We start from the raw sequence: 22,293 nt of genomic DNA, 5'->3' as shown, positions 1-22,293 counted from the left end.
AATAAACAAATTTAAATAAAGATGGTACCTAATTTATAAAAGGTTTTTGCTGAGATATGTTATTGTTCCCAAAGTGATGGAAAGTTTAAACCTTCACTGTAGACGGGCATGATGTTGTAGCACTGCCATTGTAAATCATAGTACGTGGAGTCATCTGTGAATGATTTTTCCTGAGATGTCGGTGCTGTTAAAGATGTGATTTTTAACAAACAGAGAATTTTGGCAGCACAGGTATCAAGGAGCGTTTAGGGTACAGGCTAGTGTCTATTGATAAGGGAGACAGAATGTGACAGGTATACTGGAAATTAAGAAAAAAATACTGATGCTTTTTTTTTTTTTCAAAATACCTTTATTTCAATTTTCTTTTTTCAAATAATAACAGTACGGTAACTCAAACACAAATAAACTGTACAAATACCTATCTAAAGAAAACGGACAACAATCTTGTTCCGAGAAAAATTACACATATATGTGGAACTGTACTAAGATGCACAACTTATGGTGTTCCTTGAGAGTAAGATTAGAGAAGATGGGAGACAGCTATATTGTACATTAATATCAATCAAATCCCAAAAATATTAAAACATGAAATAAAATACTGATGTTAAATAGGGTAATGGATACTTACAGTTGCAAGTCATGTAGAAACATGTTTTTAACTTCCATCATTTTACTGCTTCAGTACAGGTTACAGCCTTGCATTACCCAAATATTTTAATTATTCATTTACACATGTGCTTTAGGCTATTGGCAGCTCACCCTGTGATACATAGGTTCATAGCTTAGAACTAGGCTAACTGCCCTTGTGAGCCATTTTAAGCCTAGCCAATTATCCCATGTGAGAATCAAACCCTGCACCTTGCGTCTGTAAGGTAAACACCTTAACCATTATGCCATCCTCCCACCATTTTATTTAGGGCACATGACTTCTGATGTTTATTCTTCATAGATCTTTAAGGGCCAGGTCACACAAAAATTTAATAGCAAGCCTTGCCTTATCACCTTCTAATACCATTATGCATGTTGTTGCTTGGGTATTTATAATCAAGATAACCTTATCCAACACTAACTTGGTTGTTACCTTTACAAAGCAAACAAAGCATCCATATGGATTATAAAAATAAAGTCACCTTGAGTATAAAAGTGTGGCTGAACTGAACACTGATTTCCAAGATGTTACACTTTCACTGCGTGTGTAAAGGATTCATAAATGTTCGGTACCACTTAGTGTTGTTATGGCCTTTTTTGAGAAGCAGTTACAATTTCTGACTCCTACACTGTTCTTTTTAAAAAGTAACTTAGTTCTGCCTGCACACAAACTGTTGCTTAATTGGGTCCCATGATGTAGAACAAGCATATTCTATCAATAGAACAAGCTTTTTTAAATTTTTATCAGTGTGAGGGAGGAAGTGCAGATTCTGGAATTAGAAAACTGCGATGGTGCAGCGGTAGCATTGTCGCCTCACAGCCACAGGTTCTCCCGTTCGATTCGTGGCTGGAGCGCCTTCTGTGTGGAGTCTGCATGTCCTCCCCGCAGTCGAGTGCCATTCGAAAGACATGCGTGAAATGGGCGTGCCGTCGTTGAAGGTTGGGCATCGAGCTGGCACCTCGGCACCGTAAAAATCTACTGCCAGTCATTAGTGGACTGGAGTTCCGCTGTGGTGACCCCTAACCGGGAATAGCCGAAAGAACGTTATTAAATCCACTCATTCCTTAATAGTCATTCCATAATTATTACATATCTTGAATTTGAGACATACACACTATACTAAACAAAAATAGTCTCTCTGCACTTTTGTTGACAGTTTACGCTAAGGATCTCTCCACTTGTGTGGGGCAGGACCCCATTTTTAAGTCTGAGAGGTGTCTGTCAGGTAAGGTAGACTGTATGACTGCAAAGAGGTTTCAAGGTACAGCTAAAGACAGACCGCTACAGTGAAGAAAAAAGAACCAGGTAAAAAGGAGGGAGAGTTCCACTACTTGTAGACCCTGGGATAATAAGGGGTCCCAGTTTTAATTCCAAGGGCTGTGATTGCATTCTTTATTAGGTGTGGGCACAGGCTTTACTAGTCTTTCTGTCATGCCATGTATATTTTGAATTCAGATCATTAATAAAAAAAAAAAAAAACACCTTTTGGATTACAATTGTGCTCAGTGGCATAGATGCAGGCATTTGGACTGACCAGTGATGGTACACTTGGATCACAGATGCAGACAATATTGTATTGTATGAATCGTCTAAGAACAAGCAATGTGGCAGTAGCTTGGTAAACATTAAACAGGAGAAGTGCCTTCTGTAGTGTGTGTGTGTGTGTGTGTGTGTGTGTGTGTGTGTGTGTGTGCGCACACGTGTGTAAGAACATGTGTATGTGTATGAGTGACTTGCTTGATTCAGGAATGTGAACCATCAACAGCCTCTGCCTTCACTGCCAAGCACTGGCACAGAATTTGTGAGTGATCACTAAAGTGATAAGTACTTCCTCTCCTCATGTTTTCAGCATGTGGGTGGCCATAATGAGAGGGGACCTGCAGCAGCTTGTCACCTGTGCTGACATACACTGGTGGTTTATATGAATGCATGCTTTTCAGGATTGAATTCCCAGCTGGTTGTGCATGTCTGTGTTGTGACAGGTACTTCTAGGTGTTCTCTGTGATGCTCTTTCTTTAGATGTGTACTTCAGCTTCTGAGAAGGTTATTATATAGTGGGGATAAATGGGATGCAGCCATGTTATGGGAAGTGTGGTTGGTGCTGACCTCTCTTCCAGAAAATGTGGTTTGCTTTCTTGTCAAGGAGTTGGACAGAAATGTACTGACCACAGTGTCATTTAGGAAGTTCCTTGTCAACAAAACCAAATATAACTAGCAAAATGTATCATCAGCAGTCAGCTCCAAGAAAAGAATTAATAAACTGTGATGTATTCACTTGTTAGAGCCGATTTAATTTGTTAGAGAAATAATCAGCTGGTCATGTCATTTGGTCCTCCTTAAATAATGTTGAATATTTTTAAATATTCAGTCACATTTTTTGCAGATGTATAATCAAAGTTATTCATACTGTATCCAAACCTCATTGTGCCTCATTGTGCCTCGCTTGTAATTTAATGAAAATTATAATTTCATTTTTTTTCCCCACCATTTAGTCATTTTCTCTACAACCTTGCATTTGGTTGTCTGCAACTCAGCTGTGGCGAGAATTAATATGTCATGTGTAGTAGGCTTAAATAAAGTACAACGGTTTAGTGCTTCCAGCTTTAGCCTTTGAGGTTTTTTGGTGTTAATACCAAGCATTTAAGTTGTCATTGGAACACCATTCAAGTAATTGAAGCCACACCTCAGAAACATTTTGATGGAATTAGCAGCTGAAGCATTTTTAGATGTTGAAGATTGAAGAGTAATCCTATGACTTCCTTCCTCACTGCATGTTAATATACATTAGTTCGATATGTTGAGTAAAGTGTTTATCATTTAACATTAAGACAGCTAAATGCAGAGTTTTTTATATGTGGTCAGGAGTTTTCAGACAGGAAAGCCGTTTACTTTGCACTGGTGGGTGGAGGAGTACTTTCACTTAGAAATATTCAAAAGCTAGAGAGCTTCATCAGCTCACCCTGCATTTCATCATAGACAAGAAAGGAAAGTCTGTAATTGTACAGATTAAGGCATACCATGGAGCTTCATGGAGGTTTGGGCAGGGACAACTTGAATGACAGGCTGAAATGGTTAGAAAGACAGGTGTTCCAGATGCTGACAATTCGTTAACTCTTCCCTCATTTTACCTACAGTAGTTATCAGTGGATTGCTGCATAATTTTCAAGTACTGCACTGAAAATCAGACAAGCATACCTGAAATCCTTGGAAAAGTTAGAATTGAAGTGCAAATAGGGGAAATATGATTAGACTGGGGTATCCTGGAGAAGTTATATTTCTTTCTTTGAGGTACAGCAATCTAGGAACTGATATACATATACAGTTCCTGCACCAGGAAAGTGCAAACTTATTTCTTTATAGTTGAATTTATTAAAGATATTTATGCTGTGGTAGCAATTATGCTAGTTAAATGAGATTTTGCCACAGTTATGCAGCAGATCACCTTGCAAAGTCATGGTTTGCTACTGCATACCTTGGTGTTTCATCTTCTTCTTTCAGCTTTTCCCGGTTAGGGGTCGCCACAGCGGATCACCTGTCCACTCATGATTGGCAGTGGAGTTTTACAGTGTTGAGTTGCCAGCCCAGTGCCCAACCTTCCACAGAAGGCACACGCACGCAGTCATGCCTATGGCCAATTTAGAGTGCCCAATCCACCTACAGCATGTCTTTGGGATGTGGGAGGAAACCAGAGCACCCGGATGAAACCCACGTGACCACAGGGAGTACATGCAGACTCTGCACATAAGGCACCCCAGCCGAGAATTGAACCGGAGAACCTCTTGCTGTGAGGCGGCAATAGTCTTTACAATTACTGTTAAGTCAGATACACTTTTTAACTATTCTACTGACCAAGTATGGCAAAGAAGAAAAAAATAAAATGATAATTCATGCAGTACTTAATATTGGGAATTCCCTTGCTTGAGTACTAATTGTGCATTCTCAGTAATGTTACGCTCCCGAACTGCTGGACTTCTTTTTGTAGGCAACACTTGGTAATGTTATACAATCCATTTGTTATTGAAGCAAAGAGTAATGAATTATCCATGGTGTAGCTGGAGGGAACTGTTATTGCACTCTGGGTAACATGGGTTTGATTAGTAGTCTCAGTGCTGGCGGAACTGGCTGTGGATGGATGGGAGTGCCCATCTGAGATTGGCTTACTCATTGTTAGAGAAGGAAGATTGTTTAAATTCTGCCACTGGAGTAAAGCTCTGGGAAAGGTCCAGTATTGCATTCCAGTATCAATGGTCTAGGCACCCATAGACATGATCCTTTCCTGAGGATGTGTGAACTTGGTCTGAATGTCTTGGGTGTGCAAACGTACTTGGCATTGGTAGGTAGCATGGACAGGTACTGATGTGTGCCTTTAGGCTGATGGGAGAAGGGCCGTTAGCAGTGTCAGTCTCCTTACCTGTATGATGGTGGGTATGGTCAGTGGCCCATGCTGCTTCTCCTTCCTGGAATCTTTGGGTGCCAGAAAGGGGAAGGAAGGATTTAATAGCTACAGTATTTGGGGCAAGGCTTGATGATGGTGATGAGGGAATGGGACTCGAGGAAAACATAAAGGATTAAGGCTCTGTAATGAGCTTTATCCTGTATTGCTGGGTTTGAGGTTCTCCATGTCCATTTGATGCTTTGCCTTTCTGAGCAAGTCATCCACCCAGTGCTCTAAGTTACCTCTGAAAAAGAGGGTATTTGGTGACCTTACTCATTTAACAAGACGTGCTTCATTTGTGCATCTTTGCATGAGTTATTTTGTGTTGTAGCTGACTGCCACATATTCAAGGGTTTTGATCATGACATTATGCACTGTGCATCTGCAAATGTTCTTTTAGTCTGTAATGTCAAGTAAAGTTTCAACAACATGTTGAATGAATTTTCTCCAGTGTTTGTTTAATAAGAAAAATTGTCCTACTTGCATACTAAACTTCTGATTTGAGGCGTCTAATGTGTTAGAATAACTACAAGTTGGAGTTATTCTGGAATCTGGAGCAAAAGCTGTTTTTAAGCAGGCTGCTAAATGAATGTGTGCTCAACTGTCATATATACCACCTAAGAGTACCCTGTAATAGAAGTACAAATATGTCATTTGATAATTTCTGCTCCATACCAGTTTATAGGTGAGCAGCTGTCTATGTGGTGGGGTGAGGGTGTAGAAATGAAGTGGAAGCAGAATGTTGGATAAGGTACTACTAAATAATCGGTGGCAGAGAGCCAGGTGATGGAAGGTTGCAACTGTACTGTTTACAAGAGTGCTAGAGGGAGTAAAATCCATGCTTTTAGACTATTCTGAATATCCTTTCTTATGATACTGTTCCTAGATAGACATTGCTCAGCTGTATCTCAACAAGAGGATAGAAAAACTAGTGGTGTCATTAAATCATAGTGCGTTATTGGTCAAATTTGTTTATTAATTTACTCAATTCCACTTGCAAAGCAAAGAATATATTTCCAGCCCTCTCAATGTTTTCACTGCAAAGTGTTTACATTGTTATGTTTTAATAGTTTTGTACTCCCGGGACCCATGGCACAGAGGGATGAAATCCTAACTGCACCCTGGGCAACCTGTGTTTGACAAATGGCATGGGCACTGGATGGACGGGGGAAGGATGGTAGTGAGAGGCCAACACTGGCTTGTCCATTCTGGATGCATTGGTGATATCTGCAGGAATGTCACTGTAGCAGCACAGCATGAAGAGCTCAGTGTACTCACTCTGCAACAAGTGTGCCACGTAGGACGATTCCCATTCATGGGAGTGGGTGTGTACCTACAAAGTATACCTATATATATATATGTGTGTACCTATAGTGACACCCACAGCTTTTGAATGGATAGGGAATAGGATGAGAATAGGACAGTCCACAGACTAGCCTACTCCCACACACCTGACTCTCACCTCCACCTGGGGAATGAATGGGCTGGAGAGCTCTCACCTTGATGAAGGAAAGAACATGTCATTTGTGTACAGGAATGGAAACTTGCAGATAATGTGGACCAAAGAAATTATTTTTCTGGATGTTTGTATTCTTTTCTTATCTGTCTTAATTAGTGGGGCAGTCGATCTGTCTTCCTGGCAAGGCATTTGATTATGGTACCACAGAAAAGGTCAGTGAGCAAATTAGATCAACAAGTGCTTAGGAAATAGCATGAGTACAGCACTAACATGGAAAAAGGGACACAGACATCATAGTAAATGGGGACCACCCAGGTACAAAGATGGGTACCAGAAGGATATCATGTGGGAGCCTTTACATTTAGGTTTACCTTTTTCATTATCTCTATAAGTGACTTTATGAAATTTTTTAAAAGAAGGGTGTGCGTTTCTGATGACAACTCAATATATGCCACAGAGCTGATGCAGAATAAGTTATGCAAAGGATGGGGAGAGACTTGATGAAGTTGGAGACATGGTTTAAACACAGAAGCTTGAATTCTTTGCTAAAACGCTTAATAACTAATGTATGTAAGAAGCAGAAACCCAAGGAGGGAGAACAAAGTTTGGGGGAAATGGTAACCTAGTAACACTTCACTTGACTAAGGCAACTTAAGGAGATAAGATTAGTTAAAGCTGATAATGTAGTGAGAAAGCAGGAAGGAAGGAAGGTTGGGTAGGTGGGATATAGAGGGACAGCAGGAAGGAAGGTTGGGTAGGTGGGATATAGAGGGACAGCCATCATAAATAGAAAACAAGAAGCCTGCAGTCCCTCTCTGTAGTTTGTAACATTCATTCTTGAGTACTGAATATAACTTTGGGTACCTCATCAGAGTGACAGCACAGACAGGACAGAAGTTCTCAGGACAGCAAGAATAGTGGTGTATGGTCTGTGCCAGAATTCATATAAAGAGAGATGCGGGAGACCGATTAAAAAAAAAAATGTAATTCATAGTGTTGGCTTATTACTGGGCATATGATCATAGGAGGTTACTAGCCTAATGACCCTAGGGCCCTTACAACCCTAGCCAAGTTTTACTCTTATTTCCATGATCAGCACCTATCATCCCTGTCCAATAGAGTCATGGGTGGAGCCCCTGGGGTAAATTTACGGTTACCCATCCAGTTGTCCAAATTGCGTTTGAAGAGGGACAATGAGGTGCTCTGCTTGATATGAAGTGGGAGTCTGTTCCAAAGGTGTGGTAAACCTCTGGGAGACTATCTGTCCCTCTGGCAGGTTCTATTAATGTCTCTTACCAGGTTAAGGCCATTAAAGCGAGTAACCCATATACCATTTGACTTACGGTTATGCAGCATTTCCAATAAATCAGGGTCAAAGATTGCCTTATATGGAAGGCAGAGATTGCCTCTGAGTAGTCTGTATGAGACAGAATAAAGTGACAGTGATTTCAGATGATCCTCATAGGATAGATGGTGAAGACCTTGAATTTTCCTTGTGAGGAACCTTTGTGGTCTCTCCAGTTGCTTTAGGTGCTTAGAAAGGTACAAACTAAAAGGGGCATTATACTTCATTCATTATTGGCTCGATGAGGGAAGAGTACAGGGAGGTCATAACTTCCTGAAATCTTAAAGAAGGGCGAACATGGTGAAGTAAAGAGTAAGAAAACACAATTTGGGGATATGAGATGGGTGGTTAATGGAGACTTAGGAAGTACTGCACATATAGGGAGATGGGTGAATGAAGCAACTCTTCCGAGCGAATGATTTGGTCAGAAAAGTAACATATCCGTTCAGCAGGACATATGATAGACATGAGGCAATTCATACAGTACTGGGACTTGTTCTTTAAGTAATGACTTGCCAAAGTAAGTCAAATGCTCCCTTATCCTTGCAGGTTAGAGTTTGCTTTCAACTAGGGGGGGTTAGTTATTTGTTTAGTTGTTTGCTTGTTAACCAGTGTAAGCAATGATCTCACTGCACTATTTTCAGACTCTGTCTGTCCTTTACTTTAGGTGCCATACATTATAATGCAGAGACTGTAGTTGTAGTGCCATCTAGTAATTTGTTTCAATGCTGCCTTATCTTTACATGTACTCCCGTATCCTACATTAATGTGTTTTAAGTTTGCTGCCACTTTCAGTATGTATATGTAATTCTTGTTTTTCGTCTGTGTGTACGAGGGTAGAAATTTCAGTATTAACCATGACTAAACATTTTCTTTTAGGTAATTCCATATATTTTGTTATTGCCCATAAACCGCAATTTTGTTTTTACAGCTTTTAGTACTTTTATGCCAATATCACATTTTGATATTAGCACATTGCCTGCTCTTTGCTTATTGCATATAGACATTCAAACAGGATAGACTAGGGCTTCATACCAAATGCAGTGAATCTCTAGTCTCATAAAACTAGTCTGATACTGATGTTTGCAGTCACCATATATTCCTAGCTTCTAACCATTGTTGCTTGCTGCAAGATTTACTTAACTACAGGTTCACTAACTCTTAAGTTTTTAATGTTTCCAGCTAACACAGAGGAGTAAGGCTGTGAGGTCTTAATGGGCTGTTTTCTAGGAAGGTATACACGTAGACAAAACCAATACATGAAGAGGCATTAGACATGACGTGCCTTAAAGAAGAACTTTTACGGAGATGGATTCAATATGAAGGGTCATGTAACATACTGACTTCAGTTATCAGTAACTCCTTTTAAAGGCACGGTTGCCTTTTTACTTGTCATATTCATATATATGATACATACCCTAATTTTAAGACCGAAATACACTCACAAACCCATATACATATTACTTACACTATTTTCAAATGTACTATTACTATATTGTGGGTGTCATGTGATGTACTTGGATGCATTTGACCAAAGCAGATATTTCATGTGATATTTTTGAGGAACATACAGGAAATTTGTAAGCTGAGCACAATCATGTGGAACTTTTTTTTTTATATCCACCTTCCTTATCTTAAATAGCTATGTACTGGAGTTTGAACAGTATTGTCCCTTACAGCAGCTCATATATTTGATGGAATCTTATCAGGATCTTTTCCGTGCTTGATGCTAACCAAACATTTTGGCTGAAGAAGTTAATGCTATAAAGCTTTCAGTCTTTGAGGAATTATCTCCTACAGACATATTTTCACTTTGAAAAGGTGGTGAAGATTTCTCTGGCTTTGGCACTTTAGATAATTCACTGATTCAAGATGTAGAAGGCTCAGATCTGCAAAAATATATAAAAATACTAATATTGGTGACTGTGTAGATTTTTTCATACCCAGTGTAAGTGATGTGGCTATGGGCTTGAAGCACACTGCAAAACTGTTAGGCGAGTCAGTAGACTCTGTACAAGTTGCAACCATTTCTCAAATGTGTAAAAATTGAAATAAATTGTTGCATCTTGATCCATATGCATTAGAAACAAAGGAGTACAACAAAGAAGAAAAGCTTGAGTGGAGTGAATGCACTTCATACTGGAAGTCGCAGTTGCAATGATATTTTTTCTGGTCAGAAATTCTAATGATTAAAGCATGGCATTTAAGCATGAATACAGTTTATAGTAAATCACAGACTCTTTCTGATGATATGTACAAGTGTCCATGCACTTTTTTGAACAGTTAAGGGCACAGCTGATGGCTATTAGACACTGCTTGACTGCAGGTACCAGTGAAGTTACTGTTACTAGTAGTGTCCTTGGAAAAGTGCTTTCAGGAGCAAACATGTTGTATCGTAAAGCATTTTATTCAGTGGTTAAAATAATTCTATACTGTGCTACTTGCTAACAGAGAATGTATGTATCAAAGATAGAGTAGTAAATCTGATTATATGGAAAAGGCACTAAATCAAACCATGCTCATTGCCCCAAACAAGTACAAAAGACAGCTCACAATTAATGCACTATGCTACTGTAACATGCACTTTTGTCAAGATCAATAAACTGTGTATTAGATTATAAAGGGATGGTAGCAGCAGATGTGATAAGGATTCTCATTAGTACTTCATTAAAAGTTAAAATGTATTACTCCCCAAATTACTGAATATGTATTTGTTGACAGTTACAGATATCTTACAAAAATTCTGATTTTGTTTACTGGTTGGGCTGTATACAAGAACTGTATCTCGGTAACATTCCTCCATGGGCAATACCCAATATCGCATGTTCCAGGAAAAGTTTTTGTTGTGGTTAGAGCAAGAAATGAGCAATAGATGAAGCATGTGGAAAGCTGTATGAGTCAACAGTGCAAACATGCCTAGTAACAGGAAGCAGGACAAATTGCGAATAGCTATTGATCCTTAGGATTTAAACAGATGGCTGAAAAGGGAATAGCACCTGGTTTAAACAATTGTAGAGGCTGCTGCAACTATGTTTAAAGCTAAGCTCTTTTCTGTGCTTGATGCTAACGAAAGATTTTGGCTGAATAGGTTGGAAGAGGCTAGCTCTAATTCGTGGACATTCTGTACACATGTGGATACAGACTCTGAAGTTGGTGTTTAGAATCTCTTCTGCTCCTGAATTTCTTTTGACAGCTGTGGTTGCAATGATTTTAGTGTTGGTTAGTGCAGTCAGTATAATTAATAATCTAATGATAATTGCTCAGCCACACAGCAATATAACTTCATCATCTTCCTACCTAATTTCCATAGATATTACATATCAAGTTTTTCCAAAACAAGAAACCTTTTTCAATTTCTTCCAAACTTTCCAAATACATAGTCACCAGCAGCTATTATTCCTTTATGGCGACATTCATCCTAATCCAGGCCCAAACAACTACCACCTTACTTATCCCCTCAATAAACCAAGCTAATTCTATAAATCCTGCCACCAATCCAAATTCTCTCCAGATAGCCCACCTAAATATTCGCAGCCTGAATAATAAAATAACCCAACTGCATGCCCTTCTTGACCTATATTCCTTCGATATCTTATGCCTAACTGAAACCTGGCTAAAAGCAGAAACCAAGGATAATGACATATTACCACCAGGATATAACATCATTAGACTTGACCGTCACATCAAAAAGGGTGGAGGTGTAGCTATACTTTACAAAACTGAATTACTCGTTACCCTACTAGATACCAAACCACCTTCACAAAGTAATAGTGAAATCTTAAACACCAAACTACAAGTTAATACAAATAAATCAATTTATATCATTTGCTGTTACATCCCCTCAGGTAACAATATTAATACCCTTGAAAGCATACTGAGCTGGCTCTCAACCTCCTTCCCCCAGGAAACTGTACTACTAGGAGACTTTAATATTGATTGGAATTGTTGTATTTCCCAAAATCCTACTTCTCACATAAACCTCTATGGCTTTAATCAAACCATTACCATCCCCACTCTAAACAAAACCAGCTCCAAACAGAGCACCCTGGACTGGATTCTAGTAAATAGCAACCCTATGACTTATATCATAGGCACACTACATGATAATATCAATGACCATCTAATCACTTTTATCACCAGACAAAAAAGCCCTATCTCCAATAATACACAATTCAGAAGTACCAGGAACAAAACCAATTTCAACCAAACTAACTTCCAATTAGAACTCAAAGCTTGTAATTGGTCTCCCCTAAAATACTTACCTCTTGATGAGGCAGTTTTATACTTTAACGACAAATTCCTTCAAATTCTCAACCATCATGCCCCCACTAGATTAATTAAAATCAAAGCAAAGCCTGCTCCTTGGCTAACCAAAGAGACCAAACAAAAAATGTTACTTAGAAATAGAACATGGGACAAATGGCGTAGTACTAAAAACACTTCTGACCACCAAACCTTTAAACAACTTAGAAATGAAACAAAGAAACTAATATTCCTTGATTAAAAAAAAAATTATTATTGGAAATTCCAACACACAATGCCAAAACCCTCAGAAATTCTGGGCAGGTATCAACAAACTACTACATCCAGGTAATTCTAAAACCCCTACTCCTTCTAACCACACTCAGAATACACCTAACCAAATTGCTGATACTTTCAATAAATTTTTCTCAGACACTGTTACTTCCCTAGCTTCAACCTTATCTCCTCAGTCCACACAAGCACCTTACTCCCTTAACAAAAATCCCCCCTTTCAAACTGCAACCAGTCTTGACAGATCTCAACTATACCCTACTTATGAAATTTAAACGTTGTACCCCCTCGGCTGACCTCCTCCCAGCTGAGTACCTTCAAATTGCAGCCAAAGTACTTGCCTTTCCTGTCTCCATTTTAATTAATCAAACCATAACTAAAGGCTTTATCCCAACCCTCTGGAAAGTCTCTCTTATCGTTCCACTTCATAAGGGTGGTAATGCTAACGAGCTCTCCAACTTCCATCCCATAGCCTTACTTTCTCCATTAGCTAAAATCATGGAAAGATGTGTACATAGGCAATTACTTGACCATCTTCTCCAAAACAATTGCCTAGCAGACTGCCAACACGGTTTTAGACCTTATCACAGCACTACTACTGTGCTCTTGTCATTCACTGACCATATTAATAAAAATCGGAACAACAACTTGATGTCCTCAGCTCTATTCTTAGACCTCTCTAAGGCCTTTGATATGGTCAACCATACTCTTACTAAACATCCTTAAATCTTTTGCTTTGGACACTCAGGCTATCCAGTGGTTTAATTCCTACTTAGAAAACAGTCAGCAAGCAGTTCTTTGGGAAAATCACATATCATCTCTTCTTCCCATCAAAATAGGAGTGCCACAAGGCTCAATACTGGGACCTCTCCTCTTTTCTATTTTTATTAACAACCTAAATAAGTCCCTTCCACAAGCCATCTGTATTCAATATGCCGATGACTCAACACTGATATGTTCAGCATCCTCCCCAGTTGAGCTTCAGACTACTACACAAAAAGTCTTCACAGCAGCCGAAAACTGGTTCTGTCAATATTGCTTCTTACTGAATCCCAAAAAGACTAAATTATTACTTTTTACACCTTCACAGAAGTCATCTTCTTTTACCTTCAATATAACTTCTAACAATGGCACGATAATATCCACTGACTCTACTACTAAACTTCTAGGTGTTACAATAGACCACAATCTCAACTTTGATTCACATATTAACTTAACCATCAAGTCAGTCAATAGAAAACTTGGCTCTCTCTATAGGCTTAAACCCTTCCTTACTGCCTCAGCCAGAAGTACTATCGCACAAACGCACCTACTCTCTATCCTTTATGCCTCACCGATTTTTACAAACTTATCTAAATCTAATTTCAATAAACTAGCAACGTCATATAACAATATAGCCAGGTTTGCGACAGGAGCCCCTTTTTGCACCCATCATTGCTCTAATCTTAAACAACTAGGCTGGCTGGAATTACAAAATCAAATAAGACTACAGCAACTAACTATCACCCACAAAATCTTCTATCAGCCTTCTAATACCACAATACGTAGTACCCTTATTACTCCTTATAAAAACCTCTCTTCCTTGCGCTCTGCCACCAAGCTACTAGCTGCCTCCTATAAATCCAACAACAAAGATGGGGACTGTTTGGACAATCTGGAACAAGCGTCTAAGCAAACTTACTGCAATTACTTATTTACCCACTTTCAAGAAGCATCTAAAAACTTTGCTTAATTCCCAATGGCTCTGTCCTTGTACTAACCCTGACTAAACTTTTTATTCCCTCTACCTTATCTTAGTCATTCAAATCTTTACTAGGTTTCTGCAGTGCTATTGTTTTTCTACTCTCTATCAATTCCACTGAACAAAAAAAAAAAAAAAAAAACTGTTTTTTTTTCCACCTATTGTATTTTCTTGGTTATGCTTATGAAACAGTTTATGTACTACTTTTCCATTTGTAAAAATATTTCTTTTTTGTATAACAAGTGGTGTTCTGTATTACTCTTTTTCCTGGAGCTTTTCTCCCCGGGCCTCTACTGAAAATGGACATGTATCCAGCTAGACTAGCCCGGTCAACAAATGTAAAATAAATAAATAAATAAAAAATCTACTGTTTATAGAGTTACAAAGTTGGATCATAACATGCATGTTATTAGGTTGCTAAAAAGCCTGAAGCTGAACAAAAGTAAATGTCAAATCTGTGTAAGTTCTCTAATTTGGGTTGTATGAAAGAAGGAAAAGCTTTCTCAAATGTGATTTTGACAGAACCGCCGTGAATGTGTAAATGATTCATAACTCATATTTTGCAGATCTCTGCTTTGTTTTCCCGTCATTTTCATTTCTATCCTGTATTTTACTCATTTCCAGTTCTTCAGTCACGACGTTTAAGCTGCATGCTTGAAAGGTCAAGTGCTTTATCATGTGACAAGTCAGCTTCTGTTAGTAATCTGCTAATGACATATTTTTGTTTATAAACAGCTATATTTATTCAACACATGGTTGATTTAACATAAACATAAATACATTAATAATAATGAAAGACACAGTAATGCTTTCCTTAACCTTATACATGATTATACACAGTTTCCATCATAGCTCTGTTATTTTATTATTATACATTAGAACATAAGATTCTTATTTTGCAGCATGTCTGAAACCTGACTTTCAAGGTAGAAATCTTGAGTTTTGTCTTTCTCATCAAGGTTCCATTAATTTTATAAACCCACTTCCCAGGGTGAATGTCACAGTGGTAGCAAGCTGAGCAGCACAGCTCAGACTTTTCCATCCCACACAACAGTTTATAAATCATCACGATGGTGCACAGGCATTCTCAGCCCTTTTGAGAGAGATTACTCCAAAATGCCATGGGTCTGCCCCATGGCCTCCTTCAGAGGGATATTCCTGGTATAGATCCTGCAGAAAGATGTCTGAAGGGTAGCCTCAGTAAATGTCCAAATCACCTCAACTGATTTGAACTGTTCCATGGCTAGGATGGAATTTGTATTGTTCCTTCTGAGTTAGAAAGTCAGCTATCGGATGGAGTTTCTTTTTCAGCATCCTGCTTAGGTTTCCATAGGAAGGACAAAGGAGTGTGATCTTTATTGAGCCGAAATACATCCTAGGCTCTCCTTTTTGAAAATGGGGACCGGGTACTACTGTTTACCAGTCTAGAGGTATTTTTCCACTTTGCATGCAACATTAAAAAAGCACGTTAAACATGACAAAATAACATCTACTTCTGAGGAGATCTTACCAACTCATGCAGCCCTGACAGTCTTGGTATTTAGTCACTACATGACCTCATCCACATAATTCCTCTGGGAAGACAATAACATTTGGCACTGTCTTCCCAGAGGAAGGCATGTCAGTCTGGTTCAGGAATTCCTGAAAGAGCTCCTTCTGTTTCCTGACAGACTCCCCTGTCAATGTCGGTATTTCTTCACCCTTGCTGAGAATCGACGTGATGATGCCCCATTCACCCTTCCTGAGTCATCAGAATGTTTGCTGAATGGTTTTGAAGCTGTCTGATGGTCATTCTCCATGGCATCACTGAATCCCTCCTTCATCTGTGGCGACTTCATTAGATGCTTTCTGGTATGTCAGTGTCTATTCGATTAAATCTTGAGCCTCTTTCGAGTACTGAATGCACAGCCTCTTTTGTAGCTTGACCGCTTCTCTGTCTGCTGGTGACTTCGCACAGCAGGTACTGTGAATACAAACATGACAAGCACCAGTCACCTTTTGGCCACAGCTCCTTGCCACTGCCTCAACTTCTGAGATCTTGAACATTGAATAAGGGAGAAGGTGTTATGGAGGTAGGAGTTGAACTCTTCCCATACAGAAGCATCTGATAGGCATTCCCAGGACACTTTCATTGCCTGTTTGAATTTTCTGGATTTGTCCAGTCACCACCCTTTCTATCTGACCCAGATTACCACTGGATATTGAACAACTGACAACTAAACACTTCTCTTTACCTAGTTGTCTAAAATATATGGTAGGTGTAGTGAAGCAGCTAAAAAGTCAACCAAGACCCTTATTCCAAAGTGTTCTAGTAGCAGATGCTCTTATGAGAAGCATAATTTGTGTTCAAACATTGTATTTGTTGTGGACAGTTTGACTTTTACAGAAGTTCAATAACAATTTGACATTCTGTTTTTAGATCATGGAGGCCATTCTTCTTAATTAGGCAATCCATGCAATCCATGAATCCCCATCAGTCTCCACTTGAATATTAAAATCTCCCAGTAGCACTACAATCAGTGGGTGGTGCCTTACTGAGCACCACTGCTATGTGTAGGACTATAGAGTCAGTAGGTGGTACCTTGTCAAACATTACATCCACGGACAGGGCTGCAGAGTCGATAGGTAGTAGCTTATTAATCACCACACACAAGCGCATGTACACACAGTCTCCAAGAAGGCTGAATACACTAATTATATGCACCTATCAAGATATTCCTTTCTAAAATTTGCAGATGCATTTAAGTGAGATTTGCCTTCGCTGGTATAAACTGCAGCTTTATAGTAGCCAGCTATGGGATTGTGAGTATCCCCACTCTTAGCTGAAGCCTCTACTGAAGAGCAGCTCAAGCATAGTTCAGAAAACACCCTTTTTTACACAAACAACATTAACTTGTTCACAATTATAAACCTTGTACATCACATATTGTCCTTTGTACAATTATCATCAATTCAACATTACATGAAGTGATCAATTCCTGCCTTCCCTTAAACATCACTCCTCCTCCAAAATATTGTTTTGCATATATTGCTCCCACAATTGTGAAAAAATACCCATGATTTACAACTCTGGTTCGAAAATCAGTGCTTTTTATAGGGGGAAAGACCAACTAGAGCTTGGTGATACTTCTCCGGCACAATCCAGAGTTCCTTTCTCAGCACTCCACATTCCAAGAGTCAGCTTCTGTTGTCCTCCCCTATTCATCTTAATCTATCATACTCCTGCCTACCTGATGACTGGAGTCAAACATGGCTCTGCAGCCTTGCTTTGGACCATTGTGGAGAACACAAAACCTTAATAGTGTATCTTTGCATTAGTCAAAATGTTTCACTGGCAGCATAATTTGACGCTGCTCATCATTCTGACAGCCCTGGAAGACTGGCCAAATGGTGTTTACCTGACAATAGTTAACATGTATTGGACTATGCTGGAGCTATTGTTGCTGCAGTTATCAGGTATGTGTTTAAGTCAATTCCATTTGTAAGGCTTGGTCAGTGCTCTCCTTGATCCCCACTCTGTCTTAAGCAGAAAGTAGGTGCAGTGGGTAAGGAGGGTGGCAGATGGCTCTGCAAGCATAATTAACCATCTCTATTTGCACATCACTCTGTATTTGTTTCTTTACTTATCTATCAAGCAAGGTAGCTAATCTAATCCATTTATGTTTAAATTAATGTAGGACTGTGTGCGGAGAAAAAATGCCAGCATGGTTGCCAAGCAGCAGACAACACTGTATGCTTGTATAACTGTCTGAGTTGCACTAGTGTATAGTTTGGTGTTCTCTAGGGTTACCTTGCATTGCAGGTGGTTAAGACCACTCAGTGGCTCCATTTATATTTTGTGATTCCTTAAGGTTAAATGTATTTAAGGCATCAATTGTTGCATGCCGGTGGCATGAAAGAGCGTAACACACTTAAGAGAAGTTCACTCAAAGTGAACTACTGCTGAAGCTTCAGAGATGTTCATAGTTGTAACGGACATTTCTGGATGCACACTGAAGTGCAGCATAAGTATTGTTGTCTCACTGGAATGTGAAAAAATATGATGTTCACAAATGCATTCTTTGGCAATCGCTTTTCACTATAAAATATACAAGAATGTAAAAACTGGGACTGGAATTTTGACCTTTTCATTGAAAACTAGAAACAAAACTGGGCTGCTATTGTACATAGATGTAATACAGTAGAGGTGTCCTGAAGTTATTTGTAAAATGTAGAAAACAGGTTAAATGGATCAAAAGTTTAAACAAAATAAAACTGTAAGTGCTGCCAATGTAATTTTAATTCTGACACCGTGTCGTCTGTGTATACCTGAAAAGTATGCACATAGTCAAGATGAATGAGTGAAGCAGTATTAGATTTGATGTGCATGCAACAAGAAAGTTTTGCGAACTACTCAAATGAGACAGGTTACTCAACACACAGATCCCAATATCCACAGCACCTTTTGAAGACAATTATCTATTTACAAATATGTCAAGAGGTTTAATAACTAAAACAGAGACAAGACATGGTATGAACCCCATGAGGTCTGTATTCCAGCAGATTTCCTCAAACCTTGTGTGTACAGCATGAAATACCTGTAACTATACCTATCTCGTTAGACTTTGTAGGTGTGTGTGTGTGTGTGTGTGTGTGTGTGTGTGTGTGTGTGTGTGTGTGTGTGTGTGTGTGTATATATATATATATATATATATATATATATATATATATATATATATATATATATATATATATATCTATATATATATAAATAAAATATGGGTCCACTTTTAAATATCGTTTTCTCGAGTTTTAAAATAATGGACCCAAAACATTAAGATTTCAGTATCTCAACATTTAAAAGTGGAAAAAAAGACCGACAGCTAAACTAAAGTGTTTGCAGGGGGGCAAGCCCCTTACACCCCCCCACTTAAATATACCAACTCCGAGATTGCGCTACAGTGAAGAGAATGGTAATGCTCCTGTGGCACTTACCATTCTCTTCACTGTAGCACGATCTCGGTGTTGATACATTTAAGTAGGGTGGTGCAAGGGGCTCTGTCCCCCTGCAAACACTTTGTTTTAGGTCATTTGTGGGGTTTTTTTTTCACTTTTAAATGTCGAGATACCGAAATCACGGTGTTTTGGGTTCGGGATTTAAAAGTGGACCCGTATGTGTGTGTGTATATATATATATATATATATATATATATATATATATATATATATATATATATATATATATATCTATATAAAGAGCTATACCAATACGCTATCCTGTCTTGAGACGCCTGTAGTCCTCACAACTGGTACCAAGAAAGATAAGAACTTAAATTTCACGAAAGTTACTGTATAAAACTTCTTTTAATAAAATAACAAAAGCACATGAACAGCACGATTTAAACACATGAATCGCACAAATTGAATTCAGTTAAGAGCTTTCACCCGCTGTATTACGGCCTTCCTCAGAACTGAATATCATCATAAAAACGGTAACAATTTAAAAACTTTTTGGCGCCAATAACTGGGCTACAATTTAAAGTAACAGACACATACCTAATAATATAACAGTAACCAATATCCTAATATGTCACACTCTACCTAAATGAATAAATTAAAAACATAATACTCTTTGCGGTAATCAACTATAAATATTAAGCAGTGGTTTAATAGAAACAAAATCGTTTAATCCTGGAAACGTTGAAGCATCAGTTAACAACTGCCACCACATTTCTTTGTATAACAAAGTTGTTTTGAAACCTCCACCCCTGGGATTAGTCTTAACACTGTCTATTATAGCAAATTTAAATATATGACTAACACAGAATCTTTGAATATGCCTATACAAGGCATTTTTCTCATCCTTCTTCTTTATGCAATATAAATAGTCATAGATCCGCTTATTGAACTGCCTTTCTGTCTTTCCTATGTAAAAGGCCATACATATACAGCAATTAGCGATGTATATTATGCCTTTGGATTTGCAGTTCCCTTGCTTAAATTTTATGTCAGTCTTATTAATATTATTTAATTTTAAACCTTCACCTTCATTAATGGTGTGGCATAAATTACACATGCCACACTTCTTAGTATGTCTACTAATAAGATTTGGACCTAATGGACCTCTTTCCAAGTATTTTTTGATATTTGGCCCCATTTTGTTTACAAATAAAGGGTAACATCCCACAATCTTCCTAACCTCTTCATCAGCCAAAATTATTTTCCAATTCGATGTCATAATGTCTTTAATTTTAAATGAATAAGGTCCATATTGTATGACACAAGCTCTACTAAAATTTATTGGTCTCACTACCAGTTTGTTAGAACAATCACCTCCATATTCATTGTTATTTACATTTAAACCTAATAATGGGACATATTTACTTCCCCACTCCTTTTCCACCTGCTTTTTTTACTTTAAACATCATTCGAGCATCATAACCTCTTTCAAGAAATAGTGGTGTGATAAATTCGGTTTCTTCCACCATATAAAGAAGTCATTCTTATGGCTCTGATTAGTTGCCCCCTAAATATATTCATTAACAATTTTTTGGGGTGGTTGCCAGAATATTCAAGGTAGTTGTTTGAAAATGTACTTTTCCTGTATATTCTCGACTGAAAGTTTTTCCCATCTTTGTAAATCCAGGTGTCTAAATACGCCAAACCATCCTTACTGTTTTTAGAAGTAAATTTCAAATAATTACTACTAGAATTTATATATGTTAAGAATCCCTGGAGATTTTCCAAGGTACCTTCCCATAAAATGTAGATGTCATTCAAAAACCTTGAATAGTACTTGATGTATTTCATATATACACTCTGGAATATTATGGATTCTTCCCATTCCAACATTACCAGGTTTGCAAAAATGGGGGCACAAGCCACCCCCATTGCTACACCCCTGGTCTGTTTAAAGTACTCCTCTTCATAAAAAAATATAATTATGTTCAAGGACTATACTCATCGTATCTATGAGAAGGCACGCTTTATCCCATTCAATTTCAGCATACTTGTAGGTGCTGTCAGCAAATGCATTTAAACCCTCAGTTTTCGGTATACAAGAAAATAAGTCGATAACATCAATGGTGACAAATGTGATGTCTTCCTTATATAAATTGATGGGAAAGTTTTTCAAAAATTCCCATGAATCTTTCACAAGATGTGGAATTTTGTTATATATATGTTTCAAAGAGACATCTACTGCAACTCCCAAGGGGAAGGTTTTGGACCGACTACTGGATACTATGGGACAAAATGACGGGTCGACTATCTGTTTATGGATTTTTGGAATACCCACCAAAGAAGCAACTACTGGATGTTCAACTTTCAAATAATTGTAGTTATCAGTAGTTATCCGGTTATCTATCCAAAATTCTTCAATATGTAAATCAATTTTTATATACGCTACATTGAATTCATTTAAAGAAACTGTTTCATAGTTTCCTGATGAATGTAGTATATCAAAAATTTTGGAAGCATATATGATATTGTCAGAAATCATAATACCTCCCCCTTTGTCAGGTTTCATTACTCGGATGGTTTTGTCATTCCTCATGTCATTCAACAATTTTATTTCTTCTCCTGATAGGTTGGACTTCAATTTTCTGTCACCTATCTTATTCTGTAATTCATATATCTGTTTAATAACCACTTTATCATATATTGAGATTGTCTGATTCATCGGTGGCATGAAACTACTTTTCTTTTTTAATACTTGAGTATTTTTGTCTAAATTAAAAGATTGTCCATCTAAGGTGGTCCTATTAAAATTTCGGAACATCACTGCCAAATTTAATTTCCTGATATATAGTTTAATTTCACTAAGGCAATCAACTATTTTGAAAGTAGTAGTTGGTACATATTTCATACCTTTGGAAAAAAAGCTGAAAATGAGTTGGGTTAAGAGGGAGCTCTGTATAGTTGTATATTTTGAAATTTTTATAACAATTGATAACACCATCCTTAATGATAGTGGGCTCATCACTCCTAAACAAGTTAAACACATCCTTGTGAGCCTCTCTTATTGGGGTCACCAATTGTTGTTGAATTTCATATTCCTCTGTGTATTGCCGTTTTGATGGTATTGTTATTTCTTCCAATCCCCCCCCCCCATTTCCAGTCTCTCTGATAGTTTTGTTGCCCTCTGTCCCGA

This window comes from Protopterus annectens, chromosome 11.part0 (genome assembly GCF_019279795.1).
Source record: "Protopterus annectens isolate FY-2018-M chromosome 11.part0, PAN1.0, whole genome shotgun sequence".
Taxonomy (NCBI): Eukaryota; Metazoa; Chordata; order Ceratodontiformes; family Protopteridae; genus Protopterus; species Protopterus annectens.
Note: the sequence above shows the minus strand (reverse complement) of the source record.